The following is a 15,047-nucleotide window of genomic DNA, read 5'->3' on the forward strand; positions in this document are numbered from 1 at the left end:
TCTTTTGCCAGTTTTTTTTCTGCCCTGCATTGTGAGCCCCCATTATTATTATTATTATTATTATTATTATTATTATTATTATTATTATCATTATTATGATGATGATGATGAAAAGTTTACAAAGGCAGTCCCATGTAGAGTACATTACAGTCGTCCTAATGTGATGTTACCAAGGCATGTGTTACTATAGCCAGATCTGGACTTTTCATAAAATGGTTGTAGCTAGCATATTAGTCTTAAATGAGTAATTGTACCCCTGGACAACACTGAAATTTAAGTATTCATGCTCAGTATGAATTTGGGGGAATATCCTAGCTATGAGCCTTCAATTTCACAGAGAGTGTTACCCCATTCAGCACAGGCCAAATCCCTTTTCCTAATCGGCCTTTCCACTGGCCAGTGAAATTAGCATGACTAACCTACACCTATCTCCTAAAGTTAGAGGACTGAGAGTCCTTGTCAATTGTCAGATAATATGGATTTTACATGGGATTCCATCATCAAACTTTTTTTTTCCGTGTCAGGAGCAACATGAGTCGCTTCTGGAGTGAGAGAATTGGCCGTCTGCAAGGACGTTGCCCAGGGGATGCCTGGATGTTTTGATGTTTTTTCCATCCGTGTGGGACGCTTCTCTCATGCCCCCGCATGGAGCTGGAGCTGATAGAGGGAGCTCATCCGCGCTCTCCCCGGGTGGGATTCGAACCTGGCAGCTTTCAGGTCAGCAACCCAACCTTCAAGTCACAAGGCTTTAGTCCACTACGCCACGGGGGCTTGTATCTCTTGATTACCCAATTTATGGTGGTGGTTAGAACAGGCAGGCCAAGAAATTCTTAAGCATCCTTAAGATTAACAGGATATTTCTATGGGAAATGAGCAGGTTTTTGGTACTATTTAGACTGCTTATTATATGTACTTGTAGGTATATAGACATATTCTTAGGAAGAAACACAAGACATATCACTGTCTGCATGGTAAGCTTCATTACATTATGTTTCATTGCATGTATGACAGATTCCATATATTAGATCACCTCATATTGTATGGCTATCAAAAGGTTCGTTAAAATATGTTTAAAGCAACTGCTTTTACCTTTCTGTATCTCTTTAGCAGGCTTAGTAATAGTTTACACATAAAGGAAAATGATCTTTCTAAACCATTTAATGTAACCATTTGTCCATAATCATCTTCTTCTTCTTCTTCTTCTTCTTCTTCTTCTTCTTCTTCTTCTTCTTCTTCTTCCTCTTTCATATTTTCCAAGGGTTCATCACCTTGACAATTGCTAAATCTTAGCAGTATATGCTACATGGTAAGCATATTAATGGGCATATGCACTTTATCATAGTCTTGCCCATATCAGCACATATCAATATGTTTTAGTAGATTGTCAGCAGAGGGCCTTATCAAAAGCCTTCCTTGCACAACTGAGATGGCAGAGCAGGCTAGTTTGTAGCTTTATCTTAACTCCTTTTGTTCTTTCCTTAGCCTCGTGTAGCTAATCAGTTGTCTAATCAAATCATTGTGCTTATTTATTTAGAGAATTTATATCCTGCTCTTCAGCCACAAAGGCTCTTGGAGCAGTTTACCAATTGCTAATTTATCCTCAGGCTTACAACCTAAATAAGATGCAATGGAGAAGGAAAAAGGAATGGCACAAAGAAATTAAATTAAATCCAGCAGATATTGATGCTTCATTTCTCCCTCCAAGACTAAAGCTATGGTAGTTGGGATGGAGAGAGGATATGCTTTTTAAAGAATCCTTGAGATCGTCTCTCTTCTAATCTGTCCATCATTTCTCCATAGGTGCCACCTTTTTCTCTTTTCAATCCAAGGTAATTTTTCTGTTTTCCTCATGATGACAGCAAACTAAATAATTCACATACTATTTTATTTATAGTCTTGTGGACCATGACTTCAGTAAATCTGAACTCCCTAATCCATGTCATCATCCATCATTCATGAGGTTTTAGAACAATGGTGAAAATAAACATTTTAATATTCAAGTGTTTTGTTGTTGATTTTAAAAATACCCCGTGCTTTTCAATTGGACAAGATAACAGGCTGTCACATTTGAAGACACTGAGAAGGGCTCTCATCATCTTCTGATCCAGGAAATGATGGTGTTGTGTCTGGCTGGGTGTCTCCCATTCAGTGGCCACTGGAATGGCAGTTGAAGACACTGGGAGGGGTCTCACCAGCTGTTGTGCTAGGGCACAATAGAGTTGTGTCTGGCTGGGTGTCTCCTACTCAGTGGTTAGAGGAATGACAGTCGAAGACACTGGGAGAGTCTCTCACCATTAAGAATATTCCCAAGACTCAGGATTGACAACTAAATAACCTGGCCTACAACATCAAGAAAACTTTTATTTTGTCGACATTAGGTTTCAGTTTGTTTGCTCATACCCAGTCTATTACTGACAACAGATATTGGTCCAGTACTGAGACAACTCTACTTGATTACTGAGACAGAGTGTTATATAATTAGCATATTGGTGACACTAAACCACAAAGCATTTACAGACATGATAAACCATCACAACAACTCAAATATATGCTGCTAGACATTTTATAACTATCTTGAAAATGTGTTTAGTGCTGTCCACCTCACCCCATGGGTTTGGTGTGTTATGTTTTGGACTTTGACTTTCCTTATCCCACAACACCAGGCCAATTTTCGCACATGGTGGCAGCTGTAGTCTAAAACACCAGGAGGGCACAAATCAGATGTAGAAATTCTGTGTCTGTGAATTACAGTATAGATTAGGAGTTTCTGTTGTGTATGTAAATAACATTGTGATGGAATATAAAGGAATAAAAACATGGGCAAAATATGATTGACAGTGATCTTTTTTAAAAAAGGAAAATATTACTGAAAGCTACTATGATGAAACACAAGAGGATCTATCACAAAATGCAGCCTCTCTATTATTTAAGGATTATGTCAGTGCTCAGCGAATGGATGCTATTTGGTAACTGAACTGAGAGTGAAAGAATTATAATGAAGTAGCAGCATCAGTTGATGTTTCCAAGAGTAAACCAGATGGAAAAGCTGTAACTGGGTTAGAATGGCTAGCAGCCAAATATGGAAGTAGCTTACCTAGAAGGAAAGCATAAAAGGAAATCATCCAAGTAGCAAAATAGCAGAGTTAGATGAAGTGCTGCCAAGGTCAATCATTTCTGGAACCAGATATTCACTGACCAGATGGAGGAATCACTCATGCCTTAGCCTGGCCAGGCAATTTCAAGATCAGCTTGACCACTGAGCAAAACAACAAGGCAAAGTCGATGGGATTTCAAACAACAAAGGCACCTGTGGGCAAGAAAGGTTATCATTATGATTTGATAAGCTATTGAGAGATTTTGGGACATTTTGGCAGGGAGTGTAATTAGACTGTTGGACTAGAAGACTGGAAATCTGGCCATCAGCTGTGGCTTTGGAAAAGATAGACTTGCTAGATCACATTGCCTATTTTGTCTATGCTTTAATCCCCAGTAACAACTGATGATAGGAATGGTAGTAGTGCTAGATACAGTGATACCTTGACTTATGTGTGACCCAACTTATGAGTTTTTGAGATACAAGCCATCGCTCAGCCATTTTTTTTTTGCTTCAAAATATGAGCTGTGATCCAAGTTATGAGCTATCTGCCATCTTGGAAGCAGCCCCAATGCATACAGCAGAGCACAAAGCAGCTTGAACTTTGTTAGTGGTTTTGGTGTGGTTATCAAGGGGGCGGAATGGATTGATAGCATTTGATAGCAATGGGAAAAATTGTTCTGAGTTACAAAAGGAATGACGATTCATTTACTGATGGGTCTCTAGACCATAGTAAATATTGTTGTTGCTTTGAGATATGAGTGATTTGAGTTAAGAGTTCAGTCATTGAATGAATTGAACTCTTAAATCAAGGTATCACTGTATGAGTGTTACTATGTGTATATGATTTGTAAAGATGTTAGTAATACTATTGATACTAGTAAATACTTTTGTATACAGTTCCAGTCGGTAAAATATGCCTTCTTTGAAAGTAAAAGGTAAAAGGTAAAGGTTTTCCCATGACGTTAAATCCAGTCATGTCTGACTCTGGGGGTTGGTGCTCATCTCCATTTCTAAGCCGAAGAGCCGGCGTTGTCCGTAGACACCTCCAAGGTCATGTGGCCGGCATGACTGCATGGAGCGCCATTACCTTCCCGCCGGAGCGGTACCTATTGATCTACTCACATTGGCATGTTTTCGAACTGCTACATAATTTAATTCCCTGCTATTATGAATCATGTGGGTGAGAGTGTTCGTTATGCTGAGGAAGTGCCACATTTCTCAAAAACATTCAGAAAGCAAATGATCCAGATGAAGAAATGATGAATAAAATAATTTAGTTATGCCTCATTAACCTTACAAATCTTTATAAATCTAAACATTGTGGTTTAAGTGAATTGTGGATCAAGATGTTTGCTAACTGTTATTTGATGAAGTGATGAGGATATATACCAATATGTTTACACTTCTCCTTTCTATCAAAATGCACTATATTTTGGGGCATGTTGGTGTAATTTTTTCTTTCCACAACTAGAAGCAAATTGATTTTGATATCTGTCCTTTAGCTGGAGTACTTTTCCAGGAGCTCAATTATAGTTTTCATGCATGAACTGCATTTGTATTCCGCCTCCATCTCCCCGAAGGGACTCAGGGCGGTTTACATGGGGCAGAGCTCAACGACACAGTTAAAATGTAATTGCATAAAAATGCAGTTCACAATGTAAAATAGAATAAAACAAAAACATTATAACAATAATAACAATAATCAACCAGCAACCATTTTCAGTTTCTATTGTCTTTGTGGGCGTGTGGACTAACTGCAGCAATAAAGGATAGGCTAATGAATAAAGTACATGACCATATGATAATAGGTAAGAACAATGATAAAGTGCAAGGATAGATTTTTGGTCCCAATTAGGCTAACTATCTGAAAGGCAGGGCCGGCCCCACCATAGAGGCCACATGAGGCGGCCGCCTCGGGCGCAGGTCCGCGGGGGGCGCCGTCAGGCTTCCCCCGCCCCAGCGGGGACTATGGGCTCGCTCGCCAGTGAACAGGAAGGCCTGTTCGGCGACGAGCAAGCTCCACATGGCCGCTGCCGGCTGGGCAAGGCCAGCCAGGCCAGGGCGCACTGGGCAGGAGGCGGGGCACCGTCAGAGCGGTGCCCCGCCTCCCGCCCAGCATGCCCTGGCCCCGCCTCTCACGCAGCGTGGGAGGCGGGGTCAGGGCGAGTAGCACGGGAGGTGGGGCCATCGCGGCCTGGAGGGACCTCCGCTGCAGTCTGGCCAGCTGGAAAAGGCCAGACGGGCGAGGGTGAGTAGCGCCGGCGGGGGCGCTTTTCCCCACTCCCGCTTAATATTTTAAATTATCTCCGGCCGGCCCTGCTGAAAGGCTATTCAAAGGCACAACAGAACTTCCACATCTTTAATTCTTTTCAGAAATTTGGACAGGAAGGGTGTTAGCCTAATCTCTCTGGGGAGGGAGTTCCAGAGTCAGGGGGCCACGGTCGAGAAGGTCCTCTCTCTCATTCCCGGTCATTGTACCTGGGATTAAGGTGGAAGCGAGAGGAGAGCCTCTCCAGAAGATTTTAGTGATCATGCAGGTTCCTAGGGGAAGATGCTGTCATGAAGATAGGCAGGTCCCAAACCATTTAAGCTTTATAGGTAACTAGCTGTGCCCGGCCACGCGTTGCTGTGGCGTTGTCTGGTGGTGTTGGTGAGAAATTGTTGAGGTAGTGATGGTATTGAATGTCTGTTGTATGGTTGTCTTTATGTTTAGTATGCACACTGAAGTGGATTATATGGCAGTGTGGAGTCAAGATAATCCAGTTCAAAGCAGATAATATAAGATTCTAAATGAGTTATATAGATGTGGAAGGGCCTTGAGTCTACACTACCATATAATCCAGTTAAAATCTGATAATCTGTGGAAGATGCCTAAGTGAGGCCTAATTGTGCCTGTCTCCTGGGCTGAGTAGGCTTGCTAGGAGACCAAGTGGGCGGAGCTTAGCCTTCTAACTGGCAGCAATTGCATAAAAACAATTATTCCTCTCCCTGTAATTAGGACTTTATTTTTCTTTTCTTTTTGTTGTATCAACCTAGAGCCGTGAATGATGGGTTGTGTTGTCAAATTTTGAGGTTGGGGGGCCTGTAGTTTTGTTGTTTTGTCCGCTGCCCTGATGCCATCACTCTTTTATATATATAGATAGATGACCTGCACCTTGAATTGGGACAGGAATGTTATCTGCAGCCAGTGGAGCTGCTGAAACAGGGGGGTTGACTGCTCCCTGTAAGTTGCTCCCGTCCAGCTATTCATTCAATAAAATCTCTGGACAAAAGACTCTATTAATGACATGAAAATATAAAGAAGAAACAAACCTGGAAAAAAGATTTGAGTTGAGAAACTGATGAATTATTGGAAAACCACTGTTGTTAATAGTTTAGATAAAAACAATGTACTAGGTTTACTGGTTTGGGGGAAAACTCTCCATGGCAATAACTCTCTGTAGGACTTTACATACCAAAAGTCTTAAAATAAACAACCAGAAGCACTAAAATGAAAAGAAAAGAAAAGAAATCAGGTTGATTTTGAGGCAAAACATTTTATAATTTAAAAGATAAAGGGAGTACAAATCCAACAGAATAGCCTATGTTCAATTCAAGCTGTTTCTTGAATTAAACAGAGGAAAACGTTGGCATGAGTTCTGAAAAAAAAACAACACTTGTAAACAATCTAGAATAGCTGAGAATGCAACTAAGCTTAAAAGTTCATCTACACTGTAAAATGAATGTAGTTTGACACATTTTAGCTGCCATGCTATGGGATCATAGAAGTTATAGTTTTACAAGGTCTTTAGCTTTTTCTGCCAAATAGTGCTGATGCCTCACTAAAATTCAGAAATAACTGTAACATGCACATACACATCTGTGAACAAAATTACAGTCCTGTATTTTGCATTATTGTGTAATCCTTTGGAAGGCATTATATGTATCTGCATCAGCAAAGGAATAGAGAAATACGATTCTTTTCAGTTCAGCCACTGCATGCCTCCATGCTTTTTGCCTACTAAAATGGCAGGCAGCCATTCATCAGAATAAATCCTTTATCGAGAGCTGGCTTTTGCCCCCTCCTGCTATAAAGGCTGAGTGCTTCTCAAATTAATGCTCCTGAAAGAGACAACTGCTGGTGGACAGCTGAACAATTGTCAAACCAGACATGCTGAACAGTGGCTTGGTGAAGGGCAGCGTGGAGAGAGAAAGAGGTCTGGCTCCTGTCAAAGGTCTGAGTGACAGCTTGACAAATGTTGTGTTGTCATTGGGTCTGCTCCTCCCTCCAATGATTAGGAGTACATTAATCACAAGGTAGCACACTACATAAATCTGTATTACCCAATTAACTGTTTAACTACATTTAACTACTTGTAAGTTACGCTTTATTGGTTATTGCTTCATTGAAATGCATTCCTTTCACAATGATTTTCCTTTAATTTAAAGATAAACCTAGTAGGTTGCAATGCTCACTTTTACTATAGTGAGACTTGTTTCATGTATATCCCTCTTTTCCTCAGAAGAATTCATAGATATATTTTCTGACCTTACAATTTATCCCACAACATTCCTGTAAGGTAGCAGAGAGAAAGAGAGAGAGGGAATGACCCAAGCTCGCTCAGACCCCTTCTACACTGCCATATATCACAGGATCTGATCCCAGATTATCTCCTTTAAACTGGACTATATTTATTATTTATTATTTATTTACTTCATTTTTACCCCGCCTTTCTCAACCCCAGAGGGGGCTCAAGGCAGTTTACAGATCTGGCAAAAATTCAATGCCATACAGGTAAACAATAAAACACATCTCATCAAAATATAAACAATCCTAATATGTAAGAAATTAAAACACATATATATTATTTTACAGATATTTCAGCTGGAACTACAACTCACAAAAGGTCCAGGCTGTATTGTCAATTATCAGGAAATCTAGAAATTGAAACCCAAACAGATACAGGACCAAAGTCTGAGAATCGCTGGTCTAAATGCAATCTGAAAAAGAGGAGGAAAGAAGCGTCAACATTTTTGAAAATCTGATGATGGCTAGAAGTAGAAGACTATATCCTCAATTATAACTGAAGTGGAACAACTTTGAATATTCCCTAAAGACTTCTCAGGGTGCTTCCAGACATACCTGAAACCTACAACAAAACGGGTAAAAGTAGTTCCCAACCCCAAGCCAAACCCTGGGCTTTTTTTCAGAATAGCATGGAGATGGGAGGGGAGAGGAGGAACCCCCCCCCCCCCACACACACACACACATTTCCTCAGGCATCATTTCCTCCACTCAGTAGGATGCGAGGAGAAACTTCATGGCTACCAGGGACCCTTGTCAATACATTTCAGGAGCTAAATTCAGGGCTTGGGGGGAGTGGGTGGCTGCCATCCCACTCCTCCAGGCTTTTCAGTGTCTAAAGAAGCAGGATAGCTGTGGTGACTCACTTCTGGGATTGCGGAAGAAGTTCCGGTAGTCAGTCCCCAAAGGCCCAATACTTCATTAGACCCAGATCTTTCATTAAGATCCAGATCTAATGAGGTTTTTAATTAATGCGGAGGAAACCAGGGAAACCTGGTTTACTTCACATTAATTCGCTTTTACCAGAAACATATTAGGACACCTCTGGTAAAAGCGAGATAGTATAGCTTTTTAAGCCTGTCTGGAAGGCTCTCAGAAACATACATAATAACCCATAATAATGGGTGAATAGCAGCACCTCCTTCTCAGGAGTGATGAACCAATACAGTAAAAGTCTAGAGGTGAATTTCTTAAAATACCATTAAAAGCACTGGTTTCGGATCACCTCCCAAGATATACCAAGTTCCTTTGAATCGGTAAGGATCTAAATACTGATATTGGAAATATTTCCTTTTTAGACCACTACTCTCAAAATGATTCAAACTGCAGAGACAGAGTTGATAGAGCTTCCCATCCATCAAAAGTCATTTTTAAATGTATGCAAGTTCGGCATACATAGTATTTGGATAGATTTTGCATGGGCTCAGGAATATCTAGGAATATTCCCAATGTCCTTGGCATCATGAAGGGAACTGTGTTAATATTGTTAAATCTGACATGGAAAAAGTCTGCCTCTATTGATAACTATAAATAAACCATAACAGCAAGAAACAGAATCCCTATGATCAAATCTATAAACATAATAAACAGTGGCTCTCAGAGACATTGTGAGTCTCACCAACAATAGACGGGGACCAAACTTGACGCACAGAACCCCCTGGCCAACTGAACCTTCTGGAGGGAATTGGTGGGAGCTGTAGTTTACCCTGATGATACATCTAGAGAGCAAACTTTCCAACATGACAAACTTTAACCACTGATGGAGTTTTGGGGGTTAACCTGGCATGATGTGATTTGTAGTTCACCTACAACCTTATGCATTTTGGACAAATAAAAATAACTCTTTCAAATAATCTGGGCAATGCTGGGAACTCAAGGTAGTACACACTATTTCTTACTATTCAATTAAAGTCAGGCAATACAGACTGATCCTCATCATTCTTGTTCTACTCCCATTAATAGCCTAGCTACTTTCCTTACTGTTTCCAGAGAAAGAGAATGTTTTTATTATCATTATTCTGACCTAACTGCCCACTTTATTATTATGTTCTTCACTTGTTCTCCATCAAAATCATGTTAATAATTTTATCAGGCTTTATTTTTCAATTGTGCAAATGGAAATGCTCTCTGAAGCTGTCAGTTATTAACATGATGTGCTAGATAGCAATGACTTGTCATTATTTCCACACACTGTATTTCAAGTTGATTCAAAAGAGTGCAAATAGGAAAGGAGATTTATTTTGCTTAAATATTTCTTTAAATGTGTAAACATGAGTGCATTTGGATGAAATACTTCCAGGTGAACAATAAATTGAATGCATGGGACCTAGATGTAATCTGAAGAGTGGGTTCATTGGATTTAAATGAGAAACCTTGCCTACCTCCTCCATCCTTTACATATTTTGGCTTGAAGATAAATAGCCTAGTGCCACTTTCTGAATATCCTAAAGTGCTATGCATCAGGAAAAATTACTATCAGAGATATCCAAGGAAATTTGTGCATCACATTAGATTATTTTTTATGTCAGGGCTAAAGATATATGACTCTTCCACAACATATCTTCATGAAGATTTAATGGGTGTTTTTAATGAGTAAGCTTTTCGCCTCCTTCTGCTATTTTTCTGTCATGTTAATTGTTACTAGATAAAGCTGATAAAGCTCTTTTCCTCCCACCCCAGTGTTTGGTTAAAAGTTTTGAAAGAAGGATTTCTTTGATTTTTGGGAGGAAGTACAGTTCTTTTCAACTTAGCTGTTTGCCTGCTTTACTTACTACTAACAGTAGGCAAAACATTAAAGCTGAGACTAGCAAGAAATCAGGAGAGTATCTGAAAACTAGACACCATGGAAATATTCTGTCTATTAAATGCTATACCAACATATAACATATTCTAGAAGAAAGATGTCTTGGTAATTTCTCTGTACATTTCTACTATACCATTTAGTGTTCTCTCTCTTTTCTACTCACTCTCTAAAGGACTCTTCTAGGGCTAATTTGTCCAAATCTTTGAGATGGCTGTAACAGCAGAAATAATCTAAAGTATGCAGGATAACTTTCTTGACCAGTCAAAGCTGAATAGAAAATTCATATACTTTTCCTTATTTTTAACTATTTTATGATGCAGCAGAATACTGCCTAAGATGTCGGCAAATCTCTTCTCTTTTCCCACTACCACATCAATGGCTTTGTGGTCTTGGAACCTTACCAGCAGTGGGATGGGGCAGTGTTGTTAGAATAGCAAAGCCTACAGCAGTCAATTGATTAGTAACCCCTTACATAGGTCATGACACTACAAAGAGCCCCGGCATATGGAAACATTGGCAACCATATCATTAGTGTAACATGTGAAGTTGACTTTAATTGTTGGCCAGGACAGGGCAAAGTAAACAAATAAATCATTCAAATAGAGGGATGCAGATGCCAAAATACTGGTAACAAAATAAAACAAATCTAATTATCATCACAGAAGGGATGTAAAGTGATTTAAAATGTATAGGAGATCGGTTGTCACAACCTCTGAGGATGCGCCATAGATGTGGGTGAAACATCAGGAGAGAATACTTCTGGAACATGGTCATACAGACCAGAAAACACACAACCCTATTGGAGATCTAATATAGACTAGGAAGATGACCCTCTCTCACAAAAAAACAAACAAAAACAAAACTTTATTGCCTTTGGATTGTTAAATAGTCAACATGTTTGAGTTGCTTTCTAATTAATTAATTTCTGGTTACCTGTCCTGTTCTACACTTTTGAAATGCAATACTAGGTCCACTTGATAGCTGGTGTAATCTAGCAAGGAAATGTCTATGTGATTTTGAACTATCCACTTAACTATGTACACAGTACTTCATTATAGTTGTTAATAACTATGCCTTATCACTTAAGACAACAAGTAATGACTTTCATTTCTCACTCCTGATTTGTTTCCAGTTTTTATTTAGTCTTGTTTCAATGTGGACAGTTGTGGAAAAAATCGAGGGGCAAGCCATGACTGTAGGCTTAGATGTAGATGTGGGCTCACACAACACAAGTGAGAGTTCAGCAGGTGACCCTAGGGATTGCTGTGGCATGTGAATATGTTCTAGGAGTTATAATTAGACGTTTGATAGTTTGCATATGAAGTGTCAAATAACCACTAATAATGTATTGCTGAAGGCTTTCTCAGCCAGAATCACTAGGGTGTTGTGTGGTTTTCTGGGCTGTATGGCTGGGTTGTAGCAGCATTTTCTCCTGTTGTTTTGTCTGCATCTGTGGCTGGTATCTTCTGAAGATACCAGCCACAGATGTAGGTGAAATGTCAGAAGAAATTGCTACTAGAACACAGCCATACAGCCCAGAAACCACATAACATCCCAACCACTAATAATGTGTACAATGATGCTTCATTGGATACACCACTATTATTTGTATCTGCATTCAGGTAGTGTATCTCATAAAGTCATATTTCTTGGCTCAGAAAATAATATCATGCAAATATTTCCTTACATTCAGTTAATACTCAGTTATGTGCAACTATATGCCTACTTCTGGATTGTACAACTACAGAAGAAGGCCATTGACTTGTTTGTCCATAACGATGCAATTAGCCAGGTGCCGTCAAAACTAATTCTATCTAGATTCTATTTAATTTGTCTGGTTAAGTGTAAGGAACACAATAAGGAAAAGCAACCGAATAATAATCACCCTCCTTACCCATTCTAAAGCTTATCACTTTCAGCAAACAGAAATATATAGTCTTGCATAGATTTCCTTGCACATATCAAACATCCATTATCCCGAAATGTGGTGTAAAGTCGAAAAGACATAAATTGTGTAGAAGTTGATTGACTTTATCATGAAGCAGGGTTGTTATCAATGCTAGCAGGCATCTGGCTGTATTCACTTTGATTTACTCTGCTGAACATTTTTACAGATGCAAACCTGTTTTGCCAGGACAAATCGAGTGGCAAATATAATAAACTAAATGCTCATTGTATAAGAACAGGAATTGTGTCAAGGCTGCAGCCAGAGCAGAAGGGATGTTTTGGGGAGACTTAAGGGGCAGACACACACTGAAGAGACAGCCTTTATCTTTCTGAGAGAATAGGCTGAACCCAAAATAAAAGTGTTGTTTCTAGGGGAGAAAGGAAAGAATTAGTTATAAAGGCAGAGGGGAAAACAGTCCTGCTGAGGTTAATCTTTCTACTTATTTATTTTTCCCCTTTTCCACCACCTACAAAAGGCATCTCAGCAAACAGTAGCAGATGCGACCCTGACAGAGAAAGTGGCAAGCGGCCATTTCACTTCTGTTTGTGACTTCTTTCACTGGAGTCAAGCTGTTTTTTCCACTCCATTCAGCATGTTTGTGAATGCTTGATTTGGTTGGGAGAAACAAAAAAAAAAACTCCCCCAAAACAGGCACATACACAAAAAGGGCAAGAGCCCTGGAATTCAATAGAAGGTCAAAATGGCAATCTTTTCACTGGGTCCAGCTTCCTTTTGTACTGTGACATCTGGCTCCCATTACCAGGACAAATGGGAGCAATTCAAATCATAAGGGGGAAGGGAGAGGATTGCTCTCCTTTTCATACCACACCAGTGACAATTTGAGAACAGGAACTGGGGCTTTGCACAACATAGTGTAGCAATAGATTTGCCACACTTAATTCACAGGCATATACTACAACAAATGTAATCAGCAATTACAGCAATGTTGGCCGTCCTGCCTTATATCCTTCCCACAAAAGGAAGAAAAGAAATAATTATTCTGACGAGTTTGCACTGAATTTTCAGCCTATTACAGCATGAAGCTCAAACATGAAACTGACAGCTTTAAATTACGGCCACCTATAGCATGGTAATTCCCTTGTTCCCAGCAAAGCAATTTAATAGTTGTTGCTTGTGAAACTGCATTTCCAACATAGAGCCAAAGCTTCACATAGTATGTTTGCAGCTGCCAGTAGAAATATAACATCTATGTGGGATTACATTCCTCAACACAATATTTTCTTGTGGGCCTTGAATGCATAGTTAACAAATCTACTCAGTGTATCTGCTAAAAGCAGCAACATGACTGAAGTCTATACGAAGAAGTGGGGAATACTGTATTTACAAGCTCTAGCAATGCATTGCATTGAACTAGATTGCGTTTCACAAGAGAAACAATAAATAGTCAATTGGTATCATTTATATTTAAATACATACTTCATATTCATGAGGAAGGCTAACTTTTTAGCACATACATGTTATGAATTCATGTACCTACTGGTGATTCAAGGAAGGAGAAAGTATTCAGCCAGGCATTGTGAGGTGGGGAGAAAACGTGGGAAGAGAGAGAGAGAGAGAGAGAGAGAGAGAGAGAGAGAGAGAGGAAATGGGAGAGACTACTCATGCCACTTGATCCAAGAGTAGTCTGGTGTAGCAATACCCCAAACTAGCCCCAGGAGTAGCTCTACTGCACATCTCCATCCCACAGCAGTGGCAGGGCAGAATTCAACAGGGGAAATTTGGTTGTGCTGGATGAGGTCACACTCCCCTTGCAAAACCAGATTCACTCTGGGTGTATCCTTGGATGCAGTCTTGAACCTGAAGATCTGGGTTTCTGTACTTTCTCACATAACTTTGTGTGCTAAGTATGCTCATTCGTGGCTATGCAACTACCCCTCCTCCCCCACCAATACATCCCAAGGTGACACTGAGAAGTGTTTGGAAACTTGAGTTTGTATGAAGAGCTATAGCTAGATTATAGCGGGAACTTGTTACTGCAATCATGCAACTCCTCTACTCCAATAGGCTGTCCAGTTCAAAGTGCTGATAAAGCTCTATAAAGCTTAGGTTCACAACATATATTTTAATAGGTATTAACTATTAATATTAACTATTAATATAGTTAATATGTAGTTTCATTTGTTTTTGATTGTATCTTTTGTATGCTTCAATTGTAATATTTTCTAAACTGCATTGTAAACTACACTTAGGACCCTTCCACACAGCCATATAACCCAGAGTATTAAGGCACAAAAGCCCACAATATCTGCTTTGAACTTGACTGTCTGAGTCCACACTGCCATATATTCAAGTTCAAAGCAGAAAATGTGGGATTTTATTCAGCTGTGTGGAAGGGGCCTATTCTGACTCCATAACCTGGCTGCAAGTGTGAGGCCGTGGGAATGTCTGTGGTAATCTCCTTAGATCAGTACTTACACCAGAAACTTCATTATATAGTGCCAACTCAGCTGCAGAGACACAAAACAAGGTTCCAGGGCAAATCTGGGCAAATCTTGTTAAACATCACAGTACAGCAGGTGAAAAAAATGATAGTTTCCCAGAAGCTGGGCAGCCATGTGCTTTCCTCAGAAGAAGTACAGGCCAGAGAGAGAGGGGGGAGGAGTTATAACTAGGG

At 39.8% G+C, this 15,047-nt stretch overlaps 1 long non-coding RNA gene across 1 annotated transcript; it reads right to left on the minus strand.

Moving 5' to 3' along the window:
* Positions 1 to 2,374: 2,374 nt before the first annotated feature.
* On the minus strand, positions 2,375 to 14,979 carry LOC134298934 (uncharacterized). Its single transcript, XR_010006057.1, has 3 exons — positions 14,849 to 14,979; positions 7,979 to 8,077; positions 2,375 to 3,307 (listed from the first exon to the last, which is right to left on the minus strand). It is a non-coding gene; the product is annotated as an uncharacterized LOC134298934 (long non-coding RNA).
* Positions 14,980 to 15,047: the final 68 nt, after the last annotated feature.

This window comes from Anolis carolinensis, chromosome 4 (genome assembly GCF_035594765.1).
Source record: "Anolis carolinensis isolate JA03-04 chromosome 4, rAnoCar3.1.pri, whole genome shotgun sequence".
In the NCBI taxonomy this organism is placed as follows: Eukaryota; Metazoa; Chordata; class Lepidosauria; order Squamata; family Dactyloidae; genus Anolis; species Anolis carolinensis.